This window comes from Erinaceus europaeus, chromosome 12, assembly GCF_950295315.1.
Source record: "Erinaceus europaeus chromosome 12, mEriEur2.1, whole genome shotgun sequence".
Taxonomy (NCBI): domain Eukaryota; kingdom Metazoa; phylum Chordata; class Mammalia; order Eulipotyphla; family Erinaceidae; genus Erinaceus; species Erinaceus europaeus.
This window is the reverse complement of record NC_080173.1, coordinates 1,632,239-1,659,100: the sequence shown is the minus strand read 5'-3', so window position 1 is coordinate 1,659,100 and position 26,862 is coordinate 1,632,239. Positions and strand designations below refer to the sequence as shown.

The 26,862-nt window shown below is 45.1% G+C and overlaps 1 protein-coding gene and 1 long non-coding RNA gene across 7 annotated transcripts in view; one reads left to right on the top strand and one right to left on the bottom strand.

The window, feature by feature from the left end:
- Positions 1-26,862, bottom strand: part of TANC2 (tetratricopeptide repeat, ankyrin repeat and coiled-coil containing 2) — a 315,530-nt gene that overhangs the window by 153,626 nt on the left and 135,042 nt on the right. Inside the window, exon 1 of one of the 6 annotated variants that reach the window (XM_016190243.2) lies at positions 16,878-17,591. The exons of the other annotated variants lie outside the window; for them this stretch is intronic. The gene's annotated coding sequence lies outside the window, so the exon portion shown is untranslated. Of the gene's footprint in view, positions 1-16,877; positions 17,592-26,862 lie in introns of those variants that run through there. 6 annotated transcript variants of the gene reach the window in all.
- LOC132541803 (uncharacterized) lies at positions 12,456-22,866 on the top strand. Its single transcript, XR_009552883.1, has 2 exons — positions 12,456-12,787; positions 22,737-22,866. It is a non-coding gene; the product is annotated as an uncharacterized LOC132541803 (long non-coding RNA).

Below are 26,862 nucleotides of genomic sequence, written 5' to 3'. Positions count from 1 at the left end.
AAGTTTGGCTCATGTACCAGGAGGCATCTCAGATGCCAAGGGTGATGACGAAGAGCATGAGGTCACCGATTATCTTTCAGAACTGGAGAGGGGACAATGTGGAAGAAAACACGTTTCATCGTGGAAGGTGTTAAGATATCCAACTCAAAATGGTCTAGGCTGACCAGTGGGAGTACATGGTGCAGAAGGCGAGTGCAGCAATGGGTCAGTCAGACCAGCGCTTCTCAGACATGAACTCCAGACTAGCAGCACAGCATCCCCTAAGAACTCCAAAACAATGCCAATGACCAGATTCTGCTTGAGATCAGCCGAATCTCAAACTCTGGGGGCGGGGGCCCCGCAGTCTGTTCCTGACTGAGCCATCTAAGTGGTTTTGGTATACAGTAAAGTTTATGGATGGTGATTACAGAAAGGTTGTTTTTTTTTTTTTTTTTCACCCCCAGGGTTATCGCTGGGGCTTAGTGCCTGCACTACAAATGCACTGCTCCTGGAGGCCATTTTTCCCATTTTGTTGCCCTTGTTGTTGTGCTTATTGTAGTTGTTACTGCTGTCATAGCTGTTGTTGTTGGATAGGACACAGAGAAATGGAGAGAGGAGGGGAAGGCAGAGGGGGAGAGAAAGACAGACACCTGCAGACCTGCTTCACTGCTTGTGAAGCGACTCCCCTGCAGGTGGGGAGCTGGGGGCTCGAACCAGGATCCTTATGCCGGTCCTTGCACCACTTGCGCTTAACCCGCTACACTACCGCCCGGCTCCCTACAGAAAGGTACTAGAATACTTCATGCATCACAGGTCATTAAGAGGACTTTACTAAGGAAAAAAAGGTACAATAAAATATTAATTATGACCTCAGTTCTGGCAAAACAGACAGTAAAAGCTTGGACTTGTTTTCAAACAGTATACTCTCATGTTCTATCTCCAGAGCAGAGTCCCAAGTTAAAAGGTAGCACTTAGGGCCAGTGTGAAAGCCAGTGCTGCCCATGCTCACTAGCTCCTCACAGGGTCAAAAGACAAATGGGGTGGAATGAGACAAGTCAGATAGCCCCTCTCCACCCACCCCAGGACAATATAGAAGAGAAAGCGCCCCTAGGAAGAGTCCCTGGTAGATTTGATGGTGTACTCTAAGCAGACATAGTGGCACTAAACTCAAAATCTATTCACTAGTGAAATAGCTGTCACTAACAGAGGCTTCCACAACAAGGCACATGCTGACACGAGCCTCTGAGAACCGCTGGGAGACTGGTACGGTACGACAGGGAGGCAGAGCCCAGATGGCAAGGACCAGAAAGCAAGAGCCCGAGGGCACACATAAGGCTGAGAAGGACAGCAAGTACTTTCACATACTGGTCTTGAGATGAAAAAGCCTTTCAGTGACTGTGGCCTAAAAGCACACACAGGTCATCCAGACGTGTGGACTGTCAGGTACTCCAGGAGGAAGAAAGAGAAGGCCTTATCCAGCAGCCCCAGAAGCGGCTCAGCTGTCAGAGTGCAGGACTTGGATGCCTGAGTCTTGCTTGCCGTCCATGTTCCTGGTCGGCAGAATTCAGTTCCTGGCCCCACACCCCCCTTCCCCCCTGCTCCCCCTCCCTCCCTGAAGAGGCTTGTTTCACATGAGCGAGCGAGCGAGAGAGAGAGAGAGAGAGAGAGAGAGCGAGCTCACGGGGCTCCAGGGATTGGAAAGAAGGGGCTCTCCCACACACAGTAAGACTACAGAAGCCACACGCATACAGAACATGTTCTCTCTGATTTGTATTCTGCTAGAAAGTCAGTGGCTTGAACAGTAACAATAAACAAATAAAGTAACTGCCATGTACAGACTCAGCACTAACTTCCTAATAATAAAAACAAAACCAAAAATACCCTAAAGTAGCAAAGGCCAAATGACTGAAACATAACTTTAAGTTGCTAGACCTCAACAGAGGCTGGGACTACTCATGGAGAGTGCTCCTGCCCGATGCTGCACAGAAACAATGAGAAGTGGAGTCCACATCTGCTAGTATGTAACCAGTCAAGACAGCCGTCACAGAGCCATTCCTCAAGCTGCTGCTGCCTCAGAGAAGCAGCTGTGTCGTCAGAGGTAAAGCACTTCCACAGCACCTTCTTGAGGAGTTCACATCATCCAGCATCACGCGAGGGGCTACCGCGACCCTCTGACAGTACCAGGACCCTCCACTAGCACGCCAATTAATACTTTCTCAGATCAGATTTGATACTAAGTGGAATTCTCACAGAAAACAACTGGAGCTTTTAATTTGGCTTCATTTACTATGAGCATTTTGAGCCAGGCCCTCCCTCATGCATGTATAGCTTCGCTACTCTGGTTCATTCAGCTAGAGACACAAAGAGATAACACACCACGGGAGCTTCCTCTGCTGCCACGGTTCTTTAACATTTTTTATTGTCTTTATTTATTAATTTGATAGAGGCAGTCAGAAACTGAGAAGAAAGGGGGAGATTGAGAGGAAAAGAGACAGAGAGACACCTGTAGCCCTGCTTCACCACTTACAAAGCCTTGCCCCTGCAGGTGAGGATGCATGGCTTAAAACCCAAGGCCTTGCACATTGTGACATGTGTGTTCAACCAGGTGCACCACCGCCTGGCCCCCAGTGGTGCCATGATTCCCTGATGTGCTGGGGCTCAAGGCATGTACCTCGCTCCCTGAGTTATTTCTCTGGCTCCAATGATTGATGCTTTTAAAATAGAAACTATTTTGGGATTTTTGTTCATTTTTCAGAAACATTAATATTATTTTTTTATTAATGAGACTCAGGTTGATAGATGCTAAGGCTCTGCTCATCTCTGGCTTGTGGTGGTGCTGGGGATTGAGTTCAGGGTCCTAGAGTCGCAGGCGTGACAGTCTGCTCAGCTCTGGCTTGTGGTGGTGCTGGGGGATTGAGTTCAGGGTCCTAGAGTCGCAGGCATGAGAGTCTGCTCGGCTCTGGCATCTGAAGAAACTACTCACAGCATTTTATTGTACACTTCAGACAAGTATGGTAAGTCAATTTAGAAAAATTCTAGCTAGTTAGTTAAATGAAAAATAGATCATGAGGACGTTCTCAGATAGGAGAGGGCAATTATTTGACTATCACACTCATAGTCAGTGAATCACACTATGGGATTTCAAACTATACAAAGGGTTTCCTCAAGCTCACTCACTGAACTTGGCACAGAAAGAAAACCTTTTGAACAATTTGCCCCTGGGTCATAAAGAAAGAGAAAAGAGAAAAGATTAAAATGGAGAATAACAGGAAGTCTTTTATTATAGGGAAGCAGAATAGGGAGACAGAGAAAGCCTGGACTAGTTCATTAGTTCAAAAGACCCTTCCATTACTTCAAGCAGAACCAGACCTAGTACCAGATGCAAAAAAGAAAAGAGGAGTGTTTTTATTTCGATAGAAATGGCTGAGGAAGAAGTCTTGCAAGCTTACATCCAAAAATAGGGAGAGGACATGGACAGAATATTCACCACAGAAGAGATCCAAAAGGCCAAGAAACACATGAAAAAATGCTCCAAGTCTTTGTCAGAGAAATGCAAATTAAGACAACAACGAGATACTACTTCACTCCTGTGAGAATGTCATACATCAGAAAAGGGAACAGCAGCAAATGCTGGAGGGGTTGTGGGGTCCAAGGAACCCTCCTGCACTGCTGGTGGGAATGTCAATTGGTCCAACCTCTGTGGAGAACAGTCTGGAGACTCTCAGAAGGCTAGAAATGGACCTACCCTATGACCCTGCAATTCCTCTCCTGGGGATATATCCTAAGGAACCCAACACATCCATCCAAAAAGATCTGTGTACACATATGTTCTTGGCAGCACAATTTGTAATAGCCAAAGCCTGGAAGCAACCCAGGTGTCCAACAACAGATGAGTGGCTGAGCAAGTTGTGGTCTATATACACAATGGAATACTACTCAGCTATAAAAAATAGTGACTTTACCATTTTCAGCCGATCTTAGATGGACCTTGAAAAACTCATGTTGAGTGAAATAAGTCAGAAACAGAAGGATGAAGATGGGATGATCTCACTCTCAGGCCGAAGTTGAAAAACAAGATCAGAAGAGAAAACACAAGTAGAACCTGAACTGGAATTGGCATATTGCACCAAAGTAAAAGACTCTGGGGTAGGTTGGGGGTGCAGAATACAGGTCCAAAAAGGATGACAGAGGACCTAGTGGGAGTTGTATTGTTATATGGAAAACTGGGAAATGTTATGCATGTACAAACTTTTGTATTTACTGTTGAATGTAAAATATTAATTCCCCAATAAAGAAATTAAATATATAATAAAATAAACAAGTGAAGAGATAACAGAAAAAAAAAAAAACAGGAAATCATCTAGGAACATCGTTCTGAAAATCCTATATAATGCTATCACTCTGCTGTTTTGATTCAACTATCAAAAATAAAGTAGGAACAATAGAAAATTTTCTTGGAAAAACAGCATTTTAACATATATTTAAGAGCTACAAGAGAAACAGACTTAGGTAAAAAGGTATCATATACAACCTGGAAGGTCTAGCCAAGAATGCAAAAAGCTAACAATAAGGGGGGAAATTAAGGAAATTTATTCTTTTTAAAAACTTAAGGAAAGTCTGGTATGTTGGTATGCATGAGACCCCTTCTGTTTCATTTGGTTTAAATCCCCCCTGCTTAACACTATTCTATTTACATAACCACTTCATTCTATTTACATAACCGCTGTTAACAAGCACCTCCCTCCAGGGCATTGGTTCAATCCCCACTGTTTCATGATATGTTTTTGCTCCACCCCCCCTTCCTTGTCACACCCTGATCCCTTCTTTGTCACACCCTGATTTTCACCAGTCACTTTTCTCTCCACCCTCTCTATGTAACATCCTGTTTCCACCCTACTTGGCAAGTATATATAAAGACAGCATTGTGAGTTTTAGAGTACTGTACCTTGAGTTTAGCTCAGCTCGGCTTAGATTGCGCTGCGTCCTGCATGAATAAAGAGATACTGCCTACAGCTCAACCATGAGTCCCGGGTCGTCTGTTACCCGCCCGTGAAGCCAGCCCGGCGGAAACAGCACTGGTATAGGAGTGCCCGGCACTTGAAGTAGAGAGCAAAGAAGTGCCACATGTTACTGAGCACTGGCCCCGCCAGACGCAGCAAGACTCTGAAAGGCAGCTAATTTAGCAGTGCAGCTGAGACACCTCAAAGATAATGTCTGAAGGGCAATACTTTCCACTTTTTACATTTTTTAAAAAATTTGTTTATTTTCCCTTTTTGTTGCCCTTGTTCTTTTTCATTGTTGTTGTAGTTATTATTGTTGTTGTTATTGATGTCATTGTTGTTGGATAGGACAGAGAGAAATGGAGAGAGGAGGGGAAGACAGAGAGGGGGAGAGAAAGACAGACACCTGCAGACCTGCTGCACCGCCTGTGAAGCGACTCCCCTGCAGGTGGGGAGCCGGGGGCTCGAATCGGGATCCTTACGCCGGTCCCTGTGCTTTGCGCCAGGTGCGCTCACACTGCGCTACTGCCGGATTCCCAATACTTTCCACTTTTAAAGATGTGGCCTCTGTGAATGAACGCAGTGTTTCCCATATTGCTGAGCAGTCCCTGTGCTCAAATACATCGTTAGTCTTCTTGAAAGAGAGGAAAGACATATCTGTACTGCTCCTTGATCTCCCTTGCTTCCATCCCTGATGTTCTCATGTGGTATCAGGGCTCAAACCAAAAGCCTCGGGCTTGGTGAAACATGCGCTCTGGATGGGCTATCTTCTAGCTGTTGTTGCTTGATTCTGGAAGGTACTGTTGTCAGTAATCTTATAATATAGAAGCATGGCTAAAGAATCACAGTATTTCTCTATGCTTAGAAAGTCTGCCAGCAAGTCTCAGTCTTTTTAACAACGCAAGTCACTTTACATCTTCCTGAGATCATCTGACTAGAACGGAAGGGGAAGATGAAAAGAAGATTAACTTTTGCGAAGAACGGTAATAGTATAGAACCATGTGTTGTCTACTTGGTTGAAAAGTCAACCAAGGGAAAATATTCACTAGTGGTACAGACCTGAGTTATCCCAGCTTTGATTAACAGTCTGAAGGAGGCATTTTTGTTCGTGTTTCCCTCACGGACGTAAGAGACGGAGTGCTGTTTGTTTGACTCTCCCTGACTTTATGTTAGAAGGGTAAAAACAGCCCATGGTCAGAACTGTATGGATCATTAATATTCCCATCCAAACTTGACAGTTTTGCAAGTTTAAAGTATCAAAAGACAGTTTTTAGCAGTAAGACATGAAGAAGTGAGGGAAGTGAGGGAGATTGTGCATGTAACTCTGTTCATATCTCCGGTTGGTGTTTTTTAATAGGTGGTAGTGGTGGTAATGGTTTTCAGTACAGTAGAAGACACAAAAGTACAACCCCTCACCTCTCTGTAACAGGTGTGCAGGTGTCTGGGAGACACTTATATTCACCTGTCTGGCTGATTCTTAAACCATACAACTATAGGACAGACAGGCTAAGAATAGAACAAGTGAGCTGAAATGATGCCCCAAAGACAGCCTTTAATTGAGTCAAACCAAGTTAATTGTCTACTAAAAGCAAAAGGTTAATATTCTTTGAGAGAATATGACAAAATCCAGAGCATCTACTAAATAAAATGTCCAGGGTACAGCACAAAGTTACTCAATACACAAAGAAGCAAGAAAATATAACCTATTAACAAGAGAAAAGATGAGAAACTTTACTTACAGTGTTTCAAATATTATAATTAGCATGAGGAATGCAAAGCAGATACTGTAACTGTTTTTGGAGAAATATATTTTCTTAATTAAAAAAAAGAAGAAATCCCAGTAGAGAAATAAAAACTAAAAGAGGAATTCTAAAGCTGAAAAACACACTGGTTGAAGTAATGTCACTGCATAAGTTTTACAGCATCTTTAAATGATTAAAAGTGAATTTAGATGCTAGTATATGCTCTGTGTGTGTGTGTGTGTGTGTGTGTGTGTTTGTATACATGCTATATCCATCTGGTGAACCAAAGACAGTTTGAGAAAATGAGAGAAGGGTCCATAACTTCTAGGAGATGAATAAAAAACTATCTGTAGTTTACAGAAAACAAACAAGATAAAAAACAAGCACTAAAATATGATGTGTTAAGATGAAGTCCATCTGAGCTGCTAACCCTGAAAGAACCACATTTGTTTTGTCCCCATGCTTTTTAACATTGATTTAATAATAATCGATAAGACTGTAGGACAGGAGCGGCACAAGTCCATACAATTCCCACCACCAGAGTCCCACATCCTACCCCCTCCACTGGAAACGTTCCTATTCTTTATCTCTCTGGGAGTACACTTTTCCCATATTTGAGAGCTACTCTCGGTTCTTACTCAGCTTTCTAGTCCTGTTTCCAACTCTGACACCATCTTCCAAGACAATACCTTTGGTCCACCTGCATGTTAGCTGCCAGGCTCAGGCAGAAATTGGTAAAGTCATGGGCCCCTTGGAATATAGCTAAAGTAGACTTCTTAGCTTTCTCCAAAGCCTCATCATATACTCTTACCTCTAGGTTTCTGATCATTAAATAAATTGTTCTGCTTTATATCTTAATGCTTCTCAGCCACCAAGCTGCAGATGCTACCATGACGCCAATCTGACTTCACTGGACAGATGACCTCACCATGTGTCCTGGAGCCCCGCTTTCCCAGATCCTGCCCCAGTAGGGAAAAAGACTGGGGGTGTGGGTCCACCTGCCACAACGCCCATGTCCAGCGGAGAAGCAATTACAGAAGCCAGAACTCCCGCCTTCTGCTGCTCCCCATAATGATCCTGCGTCCATGCTCACCTGTAGCTTCAGGAGGTTCATTAGAGTCTAATGGTAAGGTGGCTTACATTCCACTACTTGTAGGGGACTATTTTTATGTCACTCTCCCTCCCTCCCTCCCTCCCTTTCTTTCTCTCTTCCTTTCTCCTCCACATGTCTCTTCTTTCTATAGGACATTTGAATGGCCGAACTATGTATCCACTACTCCTAAAGTACAACAGACACATGCAATTAAGAGCTTTGCAATCTTTTTTGTTTTTCAGTGTGAGGGTCTTAACACATGAGCACTTTCACCTCCCCCAGACTGTTTTTTTTTTTTAAATTTTTCTTTAACTTCAGACAGACACACACACACACACACACACACACACACACACACACACACACACACACCACGACTATAGTTGTGGTAGGGTCCATCTTCTGAACCAAGGGTTTTACAGGTTTTCCCAACAAAATGAATCTACAAATGTGGTCAAAGACAGATTCGTCTATTTTCCCAGAACACCTGTTAAGTATGTTCAACTACAGAGAAAGAAGTCTGGCAGACTACTACCTGCCAGGTCATTTTCTTTTAGATATAAAACACAAAGCCACGTATACATACACATTCTACAAAGTCTTTAAGTCAGGATCATTTTCTTTACGGTGATGCCAAAGTCAAACACTTCCTACAGAAAACACATCCAAGGCTAGCTATAAGCGCACCTCACACGGTGCCTGAGAATGGCAGCGAGTCACTGGACTATCTGGTGAGCAAGCAACACGCAGCACTCTCATGCCCAGCAAGTAAATGAGATGTCCGTCACTTTACAACAGTGGGTTCTGTGTTAGGTGATTTAGCTCAGCTGTGGGGTAATGAGGTGACACAAGCCTATTTAAAGTATACTAGGCTGAACTTTGATGTTGAATAGGTGTGTTAGATGCATTTTCTTTTCTTCTTATAAGGCAGAGAGGAATTGAGAGAGGAGGGAATAGAAAGGCAGAGAAGAGAGACACACCTACAGTACTGCCCCACTGCCAGTGAAGTGCTCCCTCTATGGACAGAGACCAGAGGCTTGAACCCAGGTCCTTAGGCATCATGATGTGTGCGCTCAATGGGTGCAGCATTTTCAACATTTTCAACATGTATCTGCAATCTATGACGGGCCTACAGGGATACGACCCCAGTCTCTGTCTACAGAGGGGACAGTCTGTGTAGAGAAAGTCTCACATTTGAGGTGTGTGGCGGAAAATACCTTCCTAAGAGGTTGTGTCGCTACAGTGAGTTTCCAACTTTACCATGTGTCAGCATTACTTAGAGGACTTGTAAGAACATTCCCAAGACCCCATCTCTCCGGAGCCCCGCCCCACTAGTGAAAGAGAGAGACAGGCTGGGAGTCTATGGATAGACCTGCCAACACCCTTGTTCAGCAGGGAAGCAATTACAGAAGCCAGAACTCCACCTTCTGCACCTCATAATGATCCTGGGTGTGCGTTCCCAGAGGGTTAAAGAATAGGAAAGCTTCCAATGGAGGGGATGGGATATTGAGTTCTGGTGGTGGGAATTGTGTGGAATTTTACCCTTCTTAACTTATGGTTTTGTTGATATTTTATTTTCTTTAAAAAATTTTTTTTATTATCCTTATTTTATTTACTGGATAGAGACAGCCAGAAATTGAGAGGGGAGGGGGTGATAAACAGGGAGAGACAGAGAGGCCTGCAACACTGCTTCATAACTTGCAAAGCTTTCCCCTTGCAGGTGGGGACTGGGGGCTTGAACTTGGGTCCTTGTGCACTGTAACTTGTGTGCTCAACCAGGTGTGCCACCACCTGGCCCTGTGTTATCGATATTTTCTATTTTTTATTTTATAAATAAATTTTTAAAAAGGAAAAAAAAAGAGTATAACTACACTCCCAGTTTCTCAGAGAAGTTTTGCGTCCAGGTGACGCTGGCGTTCTTGGTGACGTGCACAAGCACTTAACACTCATCAGTCCACATCATTTCTTTTCAGATTCCTAAAATAGCTGAGTCATAGCTCTTGAGACATTTTTCTTGGATTACAAAAGTCTATTCAGTATTTTGGGTTATTTTATCTGCTCAGCGTTTCTTTTCACTTTGGTTTCAACCTTGAGCGCTTGTTTGGAGGTCCTAGCAGGGAGCGCAGCTACTCGTACACCCTCGACCGAAGACCGGTCCGTCTCTATTCGGGGAAGGCCGTCTTCTTCGACCGAGTGCGCAGCTTCGGGAGGGACGCACATGGAGCGGTGAGGGAGGAAGGGGACACCCGCCTAGCCAGCCAGATCAGCCGAATCAACCCGGGCGAGCAGTGGGGTGACAGATGTCGCAGCCAGATCGCCCTCACAGCCTCATTTTGTTGTCTTTCTTTTTTTAAAAATTATCTTTATTTATTTATTGGATAGAGACAGACAGAAATCGAGAGGGAAGGGGGAGACAGAGAGGGAGAGAGACAGAGAGACACCTGCAGCCCTGCCTCACCGCCTGTGAAGCTTTCCCTCAGGTGGGTCATTCTGTTTTCTTCTACTTTTCATTTAGTGCTAGGGAATGAACCCTGGGCCCTGTGCATCTGTGACCCCACTAAACCGTCTGCCAGTATCAGCTGTTATTCTATATTTTTAAGGAGGAAGAGACCAAAGCACTGAGTTCCTCTGGTGCTGTCCCTGGACACTGAGAGCGGCTGGGAGGTGACCCGGCAGGAAAGCCGTGCTCTTACTCTGAGTCTGGTCCCTGGCCTGAATCCTGGTACCATGCTGAAGCACCGCGAACAGCACCAAGTCCACTGTAGGATGTTGGGGGGGGGGGTTCTTTGGCATCTCTTTCTCTTGGCTCCCCATCCCTTTAAAAAGTACAGAATAAATTTTGGCCTGGGAGCACCTCTGTGATATCACCCATGTACCAGGCCCTGGACTCACTCACTAACACCACAATTTTATAAAAGAATACTGATCTCAACAGTGACAGATGGGGAACTCAACACAGAGTTCCATGAGAGGGACGTAGCTACAATTTGCCATATTTCATTCTTCACTGTGACATTCCACTATTTTTCTCAAAATACCTGAGAAGCAAAGTGACGAAACTAAACTTTAAATATAAAACAAAAGACATTTCAGGTAGGAATATCTATAAAAAAAAGTCTTTTCAAAATACAAAGCATAATCTAAGTAAAAATACAGGATCTTAATTTGTATAAAACTAAACTAGTAAGAAGTAGCTTGAAGTTCAGTATCACATTTCACAGAAAGTGGAATATTTAAAGTAATCAAAGCTAAGGATATAGATAGCAGTCAATTGACCAGTAAGAACACTTCACCAGAGCAATACTCCTTCCTCAGAGGGAGGGCTGGAAAGCGGAAGACACCTGCTCCAGGGAAGACAAGTGCCTCCCAGTGGAGAAGGTCCAGTGGTTAGAGGGAGGAAGAGCAGCAAATTTCCACCTTAGTTTTGCCAACTAAACCTGACATTCTTTGATACTTAAAATGAGAAACCGAGGGGCCGGGTGGTGGCGCACTGGGTTAAGTGCACAGATTGGCACAAGGCCCCTGGCTCCCTACCTGCGAGAGGATGGGGGGGGGGGGGAGGGTCAGTTCACAAGCAGTGAAGCAGGTCTGCAGGTGTCTGTCTTTCTCTGCTCTTCTCTGTCTTCCCCTCCTCTATTTCTCTCTGTCCTGTCCAACAACAACAGCAGCAGCAGCAACAACAACGGAAAAAAGAGGACCACCAGGAGCAGTGGATCTGTAGTGCAGGCACTGAGCTCCAGCAATAACCCTGGAGGCAGAGAGACAGAGAGGGAGGGGGGGAGGGAGGGGGAGGGGTGGGGGGAGGGAGATAAGTGGAGCTGTGACTGCAACAGGCACCCAGCTCTGCATTTCTATAAGCTAACCTCACACAGCAGAGCAACTTTCCAGTAAGAAGTTCTTAAACCAGGTCAAACCTAGTGTGGAGCAAAAGCTATTTTTAATTTTTAACCTACTCTTAGTGTCGCTATTCTCTATGGGTAAAGCTTCCAAATTTATTTCTTAAAATCTACCTTCTCTTGAAGGCACTGAAGCCATTATTTCCATTTCAGTACTGTCCCATTACCTGGAAGTCAATGTGCCAGCAATACCAACACCCTCTCTTCCTGTTAATGAGACTACCAATTCTCGAAGTCTCAAAATCATTGTTTATTTTGTATTTTTTTTACCAGAGCACTGATCATCTCTGGTTTATGGTGGGGTAGGGGTCTGAACCTGGGGCTTCAGAGCCTTAGGCATGAGTCTCTTTGCATAACCATTATACTATCTACCCACACCCTCAAAATAATTTTTGATGTTTCTTCTATGTCCCTGAGATTAACTGACTAGTCGAATTTGCTTGTATCTCCAAATCCTTTTTCTCTTAGTAGCTTGTCCACTGCTGCTATTTCAGTGCATGCCTGTCCAAGGCCTCGTCAACTTAGTCTCAGTTTTCTCGTCCACGGCACCTTCCCATGAAGTGTGCGGTTAATGCGACACGGCTACCCTGTCAATGCGTCCTCTATACTTTTGCTTCAATCTGTTCCTCTGCATTATGTCACTAATTCCACTGTGCCTGTAGTCTTCTCTCCCACCTATACATTATTTTGGAGTACTGAAGCGTAAATCCCCTGCACAAGTGAGTAAAATGTAGCCTTCCTGCCATCTTCTGGAATGCCCTGACGGTTACTGTCATGTTGTTTAACACAATGTCCCACTCTTCTTCCCAAGTGACTCAGCTTCCTGTAGACACTTGCTTCCTGAAGTGAGTGCCTTGAAACACTATTTACTGCATCTAGAGGAGCCAGAAAAGCAAATGGGGTCTGCTGTAAATGAAATGTCCAAGATGCGCAAGCGAAACAGCTTTTCCTTGCAGGGTTCTCACAGGCCTGAGACGCAGTCCTCTCCCCATTCGCCTTTGCTTCTGTCGTGAAGGCATCCTTTCTCTACTTTCACTGCAGCTCGACCTCGCACCAGCGCAGTACTGTTCTCAACCGGTAAGTCATTCACCTTATACAATTTCATTTTTCATCCTCGCCTCTTTATTCTCAGTCTAGTCATAGAGAAATACAAGTGCCTTTTATTTCAGAATCTTTACTTCCTAAAAATGACACCCAGATCCCATGATCTTAGTTAGTATGCCTTAAACTCATTAGCTATTAATTATATGGGGACATGTAAATTTATAGGGAAAAAAACCAGGAAATTCCCCTCAAGAGTGAAACACTTTAAAGAAAAAAGTGTGGTAACTAAAGGGAAAAAAGGAGAATGCAGACTATTCTGAAAGAAAAGAAATATATGAAACCATCAAGAAATTCTGGGTTTGCTTTTTGATACCCACTCAGGCTACATCCTGCCTTCCCCCTTTGGTATGCACTCAAATCTCACTGACCTAAAGAAATAAAAATGAAAAGTCCAAGAGACAGTGAAGAAGACTCATGCAAAGGAGAGTCAAAAACTATTATAGAATGTTTTCTTGTACAAGCACTATGTAAGATGCTTTACATACATTATCTTTCTTAATGCCTACAGTAGCACTACAAAAATACTATTTTATTACTATTATAGAAGAGAAATGCCAGCGATGTTAACAAGACCTAAGCTGCCAAGCTTACGAATGATGAAAAACGCTTTACTATATAATGGAATGACAAGGAAAACACATTTCTCATAGGAATAAATTTGATTCCCACAAGAAAGAAATAAGTAGGAATAACTCTTTTAAAAGTAACTTACCACCAGTGTGAGACTTTCAGTCCTAATGTAGATATTAACAAAATGAAGCAGACATTTCCTAGTAAAAGCTTATTAGCAATACCAACAAATTTTCAGATATTAAAAAATGTGATTCAGAATATGTCTTAGTAGAAACTAGGGGAACAAAACTTAGGCGTTTTATTTTTATAAATTTTACGTTATTCATTCAGTAGCATATTTCTTTCTATCTAAAACATTATCTGCCTGCCCAGTGGGGAAAAGAAAGTCTCTTTAACAAATGGCGTTGTGTGAATCGACAACCATGTGGAGAAAAATGAAATTAGACCACCCCTAACACTATGCACCAATATTAACTCAAAATGGATCAAAGATATGGATATTAGACCTGAAACTACAAAATACATAGAAGAATATACCAGTGAAACATTTCAAGACGCTAACATTAAAGACACACTTGCAGACTCCGCCCCACGGGCAAGGGAAACAAAAGCAAGATCAAGCAAATGGTACTGTATCAAACTGAAAAGCTTCTACAAATCAAAAGGGATTTCCATAAGGATAAACAGGAAACCCAGACAACGGGCAAAGATGTTTGCACACTACACTTCAGACAGGCAGCTGATATCAGACACCATCTATTAAGAACTCAAAGAGCTCAACAACAACAACAAAGAACAGTCCAACCCAAAAGTGGGGAGAAGATCTGAACAGACGGCTCTCTACAGAAGAGATACACAAGGCCCACAGACATATGTGGAAATGCTCCAATTCACTCACCACCAGAGAAACACAAGTCAAAACCACACTGAGATTCCACCTCACACCTGTGAGAATGGGCTCCATCAATAAGCAAGAGAAGACCAGTGTTGGAGAGGACGTGGAGAGAGAGGGGCTCTACTGCACTGATGGTGGGAACGCAGACTAGCACAGCCACTCTGGAGAACGTGTGGAGAATCCTTAAAGGAACACAGATGGGAATACTTAAGATACAGCAGTCCCTAGATAGCTACACAAAAGACATAATCGCACTGATCTGAAGGGGTCTACACACCCTCATGTTTATAGCAGTGTTGCTGAGGAGTTATTCTGATGCAGTCTCCGCCCTCAGGTTTTACTACGCCCCGCGAAATTCTAGCAGTGCCCCCTTCAACCAATCCTGGCCCCACACGTCACCCCTGGTTGTCGCCCAATAAAAAGCCCCCTCACCCCTCCCCTCTCTGGGCTCTCAGCTCCCCCTCTCTCAGATCTTGCCCCCTTCTCTCCCCTCCCCCCGTGGTCAGGTAGTGCGGACGGCCATTGCCGGCTGGCCCCACGTGGTCTGAACCAAACCCCCCCCATCCTATAATAAAGATTTGTGTACCCCTTTGCTCTGGATGTCCACTCTCTTCTCCGCGGTGCAGCCTGACACCAGACCGCCACAACAACATAGCAGCCTTATCCACACTACCAAAAACTTGGAAACAACCAAAGTGCCCTTCAACAGATGATTGGATAAAAAAGTTATGGAACATATGCTCAGTGGACTATTACTCAGCAATAAGAGAGATGATGCTGTGTTCTTTGTGATAATTTGGCTAGAAGAGGAGAAGATTATGTTTAGTGAAGAAAGCAAGGAGGTAGAAGACAACTACAGAATAATTTCACTCATGCAGAATATTGAGACTTGAGCACAGGAATGTGAAAACAAAACGCCCACCCCTACCTAAGACTGTGGGAGAGCTACAGTGGTTATCTGTGGTGGTGGTGATGAGGACACAGACCTTTGGTGATGGGAGTGGTGATTTAAGATATATACACAATATTCTATGATCTAAACAATGATATACAATGATCTATACACAATATTCTCCAATACTGATTGTTTTTGAAAAATAAAAACCGTAAGTAAAAGATATACTTGAAATAATGCAAAAAACTTACAGAGGGGGAGAAATGTCAGGGGAAAATGACCAGAGGGCTCTGAACCCCAATTCCATCAGGATCCAGAGAGAGAAGAGGAAAAAAGGAAAGCCATTTTGAAGTAGTAACAGGTGTAGGTGTGACTTAGGAAGGAAGAGAAGGCAGGATCATAGGAAAAAAATAGGCAAATAGATACAAGTGTAGTTACAGAAATCATAGTCAACCCATATCTGTGACCTTGTGAGAACCACTGCAGTTTTCAATGGGGGGAGGGGACACAGAGCTCCGGTGGTGGGAATGGTGTGGAATTGCACCTGTCATCTCACCATTTTGTAAATCAATATTAAATCACTAATAAAAATTTTAAAATGAGAGATAATGAGGAACCTGCTCTCACTCTCTAAAAAAAAAAAAGGAACTGCACATTTATATTTGTATAGGCTTTAACCTGCAATACATATGTACTTAAACATTTTTATTCCCTTGCATGGAAATAGCTAAATATTCAACTTTATATATTATCAATATTTTTATTAAGGGTAAATGTAAGTAATGAGTACTTTCATTAGTCTATAGTGTAGTTAATATATTAATTTTACCCATTTAAAGGTTTCATAAAGATTGGGCAAAGCCACATACATGCATCTGTACATAAAGGTCTCCCAACCAAGAGATGCCAAAATATTAACAAGTTAGTAATAACAAAACAGTATTTTCCCCAGTTGTGTAAGTTAAGGGACTCCAGTTATATCTCTAAAGTATATCTTCTCTGAGCAATGTGCATTTATGAAGATCGACTGAAGAAGAGAAATAAAGAAGCCTACATGAAACGTCTTCCTCTTGTGTGAGGTGGCAGAAGATCAGTCTAAATATTCTGATTTTTGAAAAATCAGTCCTAGTTTGAGTTCATTTTTAAGTTACCATGGTTAACTGAAGAACTACCAAGGAGAAGTAATTAAATACCAGAAAATGAGTCTCTTGAAAACCTTAAACTATAGATCACATCTAGGTTATCCCGATAATTACCAAATGATGTAAAATACAACTATGGGTGATAAGTCTAGCATTTACCTTTCTCAACTGGGAAATCAGACAACATGAATCACGCTATCTAGAAAACAATTAAAGATGAACAAAAAAGAAAAGCCCTTTACTAAAGCATGCAAAAACATTCAGTGTCAAAGCAGACTGCAGCTAAGTAAGTGCTGAGAAAGGTCTGATGTGAACAGAGCATGCCACACAGACCAAGGCGTCCACAGCTAGTTTTGAAAGTATTTTACTTTTAGGGACATAGCAGAAGAAAGCAGAAATCCATTTTGAAATGGCAATCTAACAACAAAAAGAAATCTGACATTTACATTTAAAAATTTAGTCAACAGTTGACTGTACAGTGAATCCTTTTAAACTATGAAATATTCATACTTTGAGTGCATATGACAGAGTTTAGGGCACACAGTGAAGTCACTGTACCTGCTCATGTTTTTCTGGCGCTCCTGAGCGAGCAGTCGGTGCCAGGCTCTGTTAGCCTGCGTCTTCCCACACAGCTCGAAGCCGGCCTTGTGGAGCAGGCAGACAGACAGGGATGTGCTCTCCACTCACACTCATGGGCTTTCCTCGGGAGTCCTCCTCTTCATTAGTCAAGACCATACAGTCTTTTTCTCCTGAAAACCCCAAAGGCTTCTTCTTACCCACTGGCCATGCTCTTTTCAGGTCTCTGCCGATTCCTCAGTGATGGTCCACACTTGAGTTTCCTGCAGCCAGCTCTTCTCACTGCCCAGACTACCTGTGTGTCACAGGTGACACTTCTTTGTCGTGGCAGATGCGGACTGTGGTCCCCGAAACGACTGCTGCTCCCAGAGGAGGGCAGAGCCCTAACAACATCTCCTGCTTCTCTCTGTATCCAGAGGGACGCAGTATTGCATCTGCTCTCGCACAGCTAGTGATGTCAAGGAAGGTAACAGATGCTTTCTTTTCATTTGATTGCTTGACATAGGCTTATCCTTCCAGAATACTGCAGCAAGTACAAACTGCGTGATTGCCTTACAAAAAAAAAGGGATTTACACAATTTGTTTTCTCTGTGGCGTAGTTGAGTATACCCTTTGTTACAGCATTTCTCCAGAAGAACTGGTCCTTAGGTCCCTAATGGCGCAGCGTTAACATAGTGAATGATTCACGCATGTTCTTAACATTCAGGAGTAATACAGAAGGCTAGCAATGCAGCCCAGGTCCAGAGCTGATGAATGGCGCAGTGCTGCTGTTGTCATAGCAACGCAGAGGAAAAAAGCAGCACCATATAAGGAGCTGTGACATGGATTCTGGGAACAGTTTATACTGAGAAGCTGTAGGCACCTCATGCTTTAAAGCTGGAAACTCCTCTCTGACAGGCTCTTCCTCAGATCTGACTCCTCTGACTCAGCCCAGCTATGTGAGTGTGCTGCTAGCTAGAGCGGTCTCTAGTCCTCTGAGTCAGCCCAGCTATGTGAGTGTGCTGCTAGCTAGAGCGGTCTCTAGTCCTCTGAGTCAGCCCAGCTATGTGAGTGTGCTGCTAGCTAGAGCGGTCTCTAGTCCTCTGAGTCAGCCCAGCTATGTGAGTGTGCTGCTAGCTAGAGCGGCTGCTAGTCCTCTGAGTCAGCCCAGCTATGTGAGTGTGCTGCTAGCTAGAGCGGCTGCTAGTCCTCTGAGTCAGCCCAGCTATGTGAGTGTGCTGCTAGCTAGAGCGGTCTCTAGTCCTCTGAGTCAGCCCAGCTATGTGAGTGTGCTGCTAGCTAGAGCGGCTGCTAGTCCTCTGAGTCAGCCCAGCTATGTGAGTGTGCTGCTAGCTAGAGCGGCCGCTAGTCCTCTGAGTCAGCCCAGCTATGTGAGTGTGCTGCTAGCTAGAGCGGTCTCTAGTCCTCTGAGTCAGTCCAGCTATGTGAGTGTGCTGCTAGCTAGAGCGGCTGCAAGTCCTCTGAGTCAGCCCAGCTATGTGAGTGTGCTGCTAGCTAGAGCGGTCTCTAGTCCTCTGAGTCAGCCCAGCTATGTGAGTGTGCTGCTAGCTAGAGCGGCTGCTAGTCCTCTGAGTCAGCCCAGCTATGTGAGTGTGCTGCTAGCTAGAGCGGTCTCTAGTCCTCTGAGTCAGCCCAGCTATGTGAGTGTGCTGCTAGCTAGAGCGGCTGCTAGTCCTCTGAGTCAGCCCAGCTATGTGAGTGTGCTGCTAGCTAGAGCGGCCGCTAGTCCTCTGAGTCAGCCCAGCTATGTGAGTGTGCTGCTAGCTAGAGCGGTCTCTAGTCCTCTGAGTCAGTCCAGCTATGTGAGTGTGCTGCTAGCTAGAGCAGCTGCAAGTCCTCTGAGTCAGCCCAGCTATGTGAGTGTGCTGCTAGCTAGAGCGGCTGCTAGTCCTCTGAGTCAGCCCAGCTATGTGAGTGTGCTGCTAGCTAGAGCGGCTGCTAGTCCTCTGAGTCAGCCCAGCTATGTGAGTGTGCTGCTAGCTAGAGTGGCTGCTAGTCCTCTGAGTCAGCCCAGCTATGTGAGTGTGCTGCTAGCTAGAGCGGCTGCTAGTCCTCTGAGTCAGCCCAGCTATGTGAGTGTGCTGCTAGCTAGAGCGGCTAATAGTCCTCTGAGTCAGCCCAGCTATGTGAGTGTGCTGCTAGCTAGAGCAGCTGCTAGTCCTCTGAGTCAGCCCAGCTATGTGAGTGTGCTGCTAGCTAGAGCGGTCTCTAGTCCTCTGAGTCAGCCCAGCTATGTGAGTGTGCTGCTAGCTAGAGCGGCCGCTAGTCCTCTGAGTCAGCCCAGCTATGTGAGTGTGCTGCTAGCTAGAGCGCTCTCTAGTCCTCTGAGTCAGTCCAGCTATGTGAGTGTGCTGCTAGCTAGAGCAGCTGCTAGTCCTCTGAGTCAGCCCAGCTATGTGAGTGTGCTGCTAGCTAGAGCGGCTGCTAGTCCTCTGAGTCAGCCCAGCTATGTGAGTGTGCTGCTAGCTAGAGCGGCTGCTAGTCCTCTGAGTCAGCCCAGCTAAGTGAGTGTGCTGCTAGCTAGAGTGGCAGCTAGTCCTCTGAGTCAGCCCAGCTATGTGAGTGTGCTGCTAGCTAGAGCGGCTGCTAGTCCTCTGAGTCAGCCCAGCTATGTGAGTGTGCTGCTAGCTAGAGCGGTCTCTAGTCCTCTGAGTCAGTCCAGCTATGTGAGTGTGCTGCTAGCTAGAGCGGTCTCTAGTCCTCTGAGTCAGCCCAGCTATGTGAGTGTGCTGCTAGCTAGAGCGGCCGCTAGTCCTCTGAGTCAGCCCAGCTATGTGAGTGTGCTGCTAGCTAGAGTGGTCACTAGTCCTCTGAGTCAGCCCAGCTATGTGAGTGTGCTGCTAGCTAGAGCGGCTGCTAGTCCTCTGAGTCAGCCCAGCTATGTGAGTGTGCTGCTAGTGAGTCAGCCCAGCTATGTGAGTGTGCTGCTAGCTAGAGCGGTCTCTAGTCCTCTGAGTCAGCCCAGCTATGTGAGTGTGCTGCTAGCTAGAGCGGCTGCTAGTCCTCTGAGTCAGCCCAGCTATGTGAGTGTGCTGCTAGCTAGAGCGGCTAATAGTCCTCTGAGTCAGCCCAGCTATGTGAGTGTGCTGCTAGCTAGAGCAGCTGCTAGTCCTCTGAGTCAGCCCAGCTATGTGAGTGTGCTGCTAGCTAGAGCGGTCTCTAGTCCTCTGAGTCAGCCCAGCTATGTGAGTGTGCTGCTAGCTAGAGCGGCCGCTAGTCCTCTGAGTCAGCCCAGCTATGTGAGTGTGCTGCTAGCTAGAGCGCTCTCTAGTCCTCTGAGTCAGTCCAGCTATGTGAGTGTGCTGCTAGCTAGAGCAGCTGCTAGTCCTCTGAGTCAGCCCAGCTATGTGAGTGTGCTGCTAGCTAGAGCGGCTGCTAGTCCTCTGAGTCAGCCCAGCTATGTGAGTGTGCTGCTAGCTAGAGCGGCTGCTAGTCCTCTGAGTCAGCCCAGCTAAGTGAGTGTGCTGCTAGCTAGAGTGGCAGCTAGTCCTCTGAGTCAGCCCAGCTATGTGAGTGTGCTGCTAGCTAGAGCGGCTGCTAGTCCTCTGAGTCAGCCCAGCTATGTGAGTGTGCTGCTAGCTAGAGCGGTCTCTAGTCCTCTGAGTCAGTCCAGCTATGTGAGTGTGCTGCTAGCTAGAGCGGTCTCTAGTCCTCTGAGTCAGCCCAGCTATGTGAGTGTGCTGCTAGCTAGAGTGGTCACTAGTCCTCTGAGTTAGCCCAGCTATGTGAGTGTGCTGCTAGCTAGAGCGGTCTCTAGTCCTCTGAGTCAGCCCAGCTATGTGAGTGTGCTGCTAGCTAGAGTGGCCGCTAGTCCTCTGAGTCAGCCCAGCTATGTGAGTGTGCTGCTAGCTAGAGTGGCCGCTAGTCCTCTGAAGCGTGCAGACGTGTGCTGGCTTCACCTGCATGACTGAGTGGGTGGAGTGGTAGTATTGGGCTGGTGGAAACGTCATGCCATCATCTTTAAATTTTTTTAAATTATCTTTATTTTCTTATTAGATAAATATAGCCAGAAATCTAGAGGGAAGGTAGTGACAGAGGGAGAGAGACAAAGAGACACCCACAGCATTGTTTCACCACTTGCAAAGCTTTCCCCCTGCAGGTGGGGACTGGGGGCTCGAACCTGGGTCCTTGTGCATTGTAACATGTGAGCTCAACCAGATGCGCCACCACCTGGTCCCTCATGCTATATTTTTCTATGCAAAAGTGTGTCATGATTTTTTCCAACAAGCCAATACTAGACAATGATAAACTGTCTAGAGTGTGGAGAGCAGAAAAATTATTTTTAAAGAGAGGTTAAAAATGTTGGAGTCCGGTGGTAGCACAGCAGGGTAAGCGCACGTGGCGCAAAGCGCAAGGACCGGCATAGGAATCCGGGTTCGAGCCCCCGGCTCTCCACCTGCAGGGGAGTCGCTTTACAAGCGGTGAAGCAGCTCTGCAGGTGTCTGTCTTTCTCTCTCCCCCGTCTTCCCTCCCTCTCTCCATTTCTTTCTGTCCTATCCAACAATGATGACATCAATAACAACAATAATAACTACAACAATAAAACAACGTCAACAAAAAAGGGAAAAATAAATATTAAAAAATCTGATTGTCCGGGGCGGTGGGAGAAAAGAAAAGAGAAATCTGATTGTCTTTCATTCAGATGCTGGGCCCACTACACCAGACCTAGAGACTCTTTAACAGACTGAGCAACACAGTGACAACTCTAGAGCCGCAGAGACACCACCTCTAGATGCAGAATAGCTCGGAAGATGAGAACTGCCCTGACAATGCTCACAACCTTCACACATGCTCTGGGGCTCCTTGATGCCCAACACTCGAGACAGGGTCCTGCTCCATCTCACGTTTCTGGAGGACGTTCCCTACTGAGTCTGGGAGCTTCAGCATTCCCCTGCCATGGGCAGCAGGAGAGCTCCCGAGAGAATCATGGGAGGAAAAGGATCTAGAGGACGTGTGACTGTGTGGACCGGGTAAGGGTACTTTCCCTCTAATGTTCTAGAAGGAGTTCTCACTGACTTGCTTAGGGTGAAAACACCTTCTATTAGCCAACTGAGCATGGCCTACTAGAGCTAATCATTTGATTTTATAGGGCAGTTCTACATGAAATTGTCTGCCATACAGTTGTTTTCTTATCCATATCCTCTATTTAAAACAAAGTAAAGCAAAGTAATCAGGTGGGTCTACTATTACTTTTTACTCGTATGTGGACAGCACTGCCGTGACCTTTGAATTAGAATCGACTTTTCCAGTGGCAGCTGCCTGCTAGCTGCCTGCTACCTTGAAAGTCAGTGGGCTTTAGCCTCAAAGGCTTTATCAGTAAAGGATGTGTAGTAAGGTATTTCTGGCATCTTCCTAAGCTACTGGAAACAAGAAAAAGTGCAAAAGCTTGAAACTCTAAAAGTCTACATTATCCTATTTAAAAACACTGACAAGCAAAATGGCAATGATCAGAACAAAAATAACCCTTTTGACAGAGAAAGAGACACCACAGTACCATTCTCCCACCCAGAGAGCTTCCCCCAGTGCCATGATGCTCCCATACAGAACCAGGGTTCAGTCCTGGGCCCTCAGACACAGCAAGGTGTAAACCCTCCATGAGATACTTCTTAATGGGCCCTCACCCCAGTGGTCATTCTTTATTAAGCTCTCTTTTGTTAAAGCTTTCGTAACACCAACAAGGTAGACTTCTGAAGATTTCACACAACCTCGGGAAGTAGAGGGCCTGTGTCCCTCCGCCTAGTCAAGTCCAGCTGATCTGTTCCTTAGATGGGTTCCAGAACCGTCTTGTTAAAGAAATGCAAACTTGTAAACAAATGTCTTTCTTCTGTGTTTCATCTTCAGGTTGCCTATGCTCTGTGACTGCTGGACGGATGAGGACATGGTTAAGATCCTTTCAAGGAAATGATGCGAATTGCTTATGCTCTGTGACTGCTGGACGGATGAGGACAAGGTTAAGATCCTTTCAAAGAAATGATGTGAGGATCGTTTTGTCTTAGAAGTTGGGTTTAAGCCAAGGGAAGAGAGGTTCGAGAAGATAAGCTTGACCACCAATTTTAACAACCTCCTTATAACTAATTTAAGCAAACCATTCTTGAACCCCAGATGACTATTATAATCCATTTATTTTTATTGTTTTTCTAATTTTCTCCCTTTATAGCTGGATTATGAGCAGATACCACATTATGTGATTTAAAAGAATATATTTGATGCTGTATTTAAGAATATGTATATAGTGAGACAGTACTAATTAAGACGTGAGTAGATGAAATATCCTTCAAGAAGAAAGTATCTATCCTACTTGCAGACTGTTAAAAATTGGGATGCATGTTTACTGTAGGAATTTTCCTTCTCAAAGAATGGTCACTGCTCCAAGTTAGAAGTTCAGCTTGCTAGGCCAGGTGGCGGCGCAGCTGGGTGAGTGCACTATTACCATGTACAGGACCCTGGTTCAAGGCTCCAGTCTCTACCTGTGGAGGGAAGCTCCAGCAGTGCTACAAGTGTCTCTTTCCTCCTCCTGTCTCCCCTCATCCCCACTTTTCTCTCAATTTCTGTCTCTAACCAAAAGAGATAGATATACGGATAAATAAATAAATCTAAAATAACATTCAACAAAATAACATTCAGCTTGCAATGGCAATGACTAATAATAAGAAATGCATATATATTTTTAAAAATGCTCCTAATCGAATTACTCACCTGCTAGCCAGTAATAGGAACAGAACCTAGCAGTGTCGGACAGGCACACTGAGAAAGCACAGAGCGCAGTCTGTCTCGCCACTTATTTACTACACGTACATCAATTAAGGCACATGATTTTCTACAGGGAGGGGAAATATGGATGAGCACTATAGTAAGTCCTGCTATATCTTGTGAGTCTACAGAATTCATGCTAAACTCTCTGGAGTCCCATACTATACTATGCTCCATGCTTAGGGTGTCACTAAAAAGGGTTTCTTTTGAGTCAGAGATGTTTGTTTATTTGACTTCATGGCATTTTATAGCTGAGTGTGCTTGATGACCGACCTTGCTTAGTCCTAAGGCTCAGCATTTGACACCTGTTGAACCTCACACTCCACAGCAGGTGGGCAGATAAGCAAGGAGGGAAGACTGGGCCAGTTAAGCATGGAAATCGACATTCTAGGAGCCATGGTGTGGATTCATGGTGAACTTTCTGGGGAGGCCACACGAAGCACAGGGGGCTTGTTTTCCCGAGCTTTTGTGCCATTTGCCATATTTAAAAGTGGTGCCCATCCCGAGTGGTGGGCAGACAGTACAGTAGCAGTACCCAGGGTCTGTACGCGAGCGGTTCGAGGCTGATATTTGCACCACCAGCAGCCAGAACTGAGCATCACTCTGGTCAAAACAACAACAGCAATGGTGAAAAAAGCCACAAAGTGGTATTCCAGGGGGCCAGGGATGGCTCAGTAGGTCAAGCACATCTTATCATGTGTCTAATCCCAGAGAGACAGGGGTGCCAGGGTCAGCACCAAGGGAACTCTGAGAGGGAGAGTGGTTTGTGCTCTGGGGTCACGCCCTCGCTAACAGTGGGAGGAGGTGTGCAGGGCACAGTGTCGACTTGCATGCACAGGTCCCGAGTTCAATTACCGGTGTCACACCCTCGCTAACAGTGGGAGGAGGTGTGCAGGGCACAGTGTCGACTTGCATGCACAGGTCCCGAGTTCAATTACCGGTGTCACGCCCTCACTAACAGTGGGAGGAGGTGTGCAGGGCACAGTGTCGACTTGCATGCACAGGTCCCGAGTTCAACTACTGGCGTCACACGTGCCACACAATGTTCTGTTGTCTCTCCCCCCCACCCCACACACACACACTTAGATTAAAAAAGCTATGAAACACTGGTCAGTGATCTTAAAGGAGAGTACAACTTGAGAATATGGGTTAGAAGCAGAAAATAAAATGCAATCCATACAACCAAAACACATGGGACAACATAACAGTTATGGCTATACCAGAAGTTTTTTAGTAAAGATGAACTTGTGTTCAAGAAAGAACTGTACAGAGAGATGGGCATAGTCAAAGCTGAAGAGTATAACGAAAGCTAAGTATGCCACCAGGTAGAACAGAACGCACACCAGCTGAGAAGACCTGTGCTCTGAAGGGCACTAGGACGCAGCTGGGATCGTTTCATAAGATGGGCAAGGGGTGGCCAGATCCAGTACTTGGGAAAGAGAATAAAAGTAGTGATTCTGTTGTAAGCCTCTATTTATCAGTTGCTACTAGATAAACTCTGTACTAAGTTATTGACACACAACGCCCTGTGAGGTAGAAACAAGGATGAAGATGAAGATGATGGCGATGGTCTGGAACATGTTAGAAAACGTGCTCAGAGTAGTTGTGCGACTCCACTGAAGTCACAGGGTTACACTCTTGAACCTAAGTATACCTGATTCCCAAGTGTGTCATGTTTAAAACGTTCTGCCTCCAAAAAGAAACTACTAATACTCAACAACATCCCAAACAATACTCAACCTCTAGGGCTGGGAGACAGTGCAGTGGTTCTGCAAAAGACTCTCATGCCTCAGGCTCTGAGGTCCCAGGTTCAGTCCCCCGTACTATCACAAGACAGAGCTGAGTTGTGCTCTGGCCTCTCTCTGTATTTATCTCATTACAATAAGTTAAATTAAATTTAAATTTTAAAAAGTTTCTAAACTTATTTTATTTTAGTCTTTATTGTTAAAGAAAATTCAATCTAAAAAAAAAAAAGAGAGTAGAATAAAAACTGCTGTGAAGTCACTAAACTCCACGATAGGAGAAAAAAAATAGTCGTCCCTCATTGATTGTGGCTCATTAGTTCCAGCCGCCACCATCTAAGTTAATTTCCGTGAAGTACAATTCTTTATAAATCGAGTATTTTCAGTCAGAGCAAAGAAAACCTATAACCTTCTAGACACGGTTGTTAACATGATTAGAGCCCTCTGGACATGAAATCACACCCCCTCTAGCTTTGCCTCCTTGTTGAAGAGACAGCAGCCATTGCAGGGATGTTCTTTGCATCTTTACAGGTGGAGTGAATGGTAGACTCATTCAAATCGTAATGGCAGGCAACCTCCATGGTTTTCTTGCCATCTCCAAGATGGCAGCATCTTCCTCCAGTGCTCAATCTCACCGTCGGAAGGCATAGAAGAAGCAGCACGTTTAGGAGTCATCATGGGGCTTAGATAAAGGTTCTCAGAAATCGCAAACACAAGAGCAAAGATGCTTCTGATGTTTAGTGGTGTAGAATCGAGTAGGAGAGAATCACGCTCTGACTGGCTTGTTTGCCCCAGCCCTGACGCACACACACAAGGAGAGCGGCCTGTTGAGTGGCTGCACCTGGCACTGAAGGATTGGCAGGGGTGCTCGAATACAGAGGCCTACTGTCCACAGACAGTCATTTTCATTGTGATTGTAATACAGGTGTATAACTGACTCAGACAACTGAGAGCGCACTGTCTCATTCTCCCAATCTCAATGAGTCTATTTATTACATTAATTACTATATAATGAGAATATTTGAAAATATACTCAGCGATAAAGTGAAGCTGTGAACGTTGAAGCGTTAGTGGCGCTGGATGACTGTACTTCAATCCCGAGTGCACACAGGTTACATGTGAGTCCTAAGAGAAAATGAAACTATTAACGCAGCTTTTATAACGCCATGGGGCACAGGCGGTGTCTCAGCGGTAGAGCACTCTCATCACCGTGCGGGAGAGCCAGGGCTCAAGACGCTGCCCCTCTACACGAAGCGGATCACAAGTGGCAGAGTAGTGCTACAGCTGTCTCTTTCTTCTCTCCCCACACCCCCATCCCAAAGGAGAAGAAAATGGACACTGGGAACAGTTAAGTGCAGGAACTGAACCCCAAAGACAACCCTGGTTAGATAAAACAAAAAAGGAAGTTAGGATGTCCACAGGACTGCAGGATGGCAAAACATGGATATGTCATAGTTTCACATAAAATATTTACA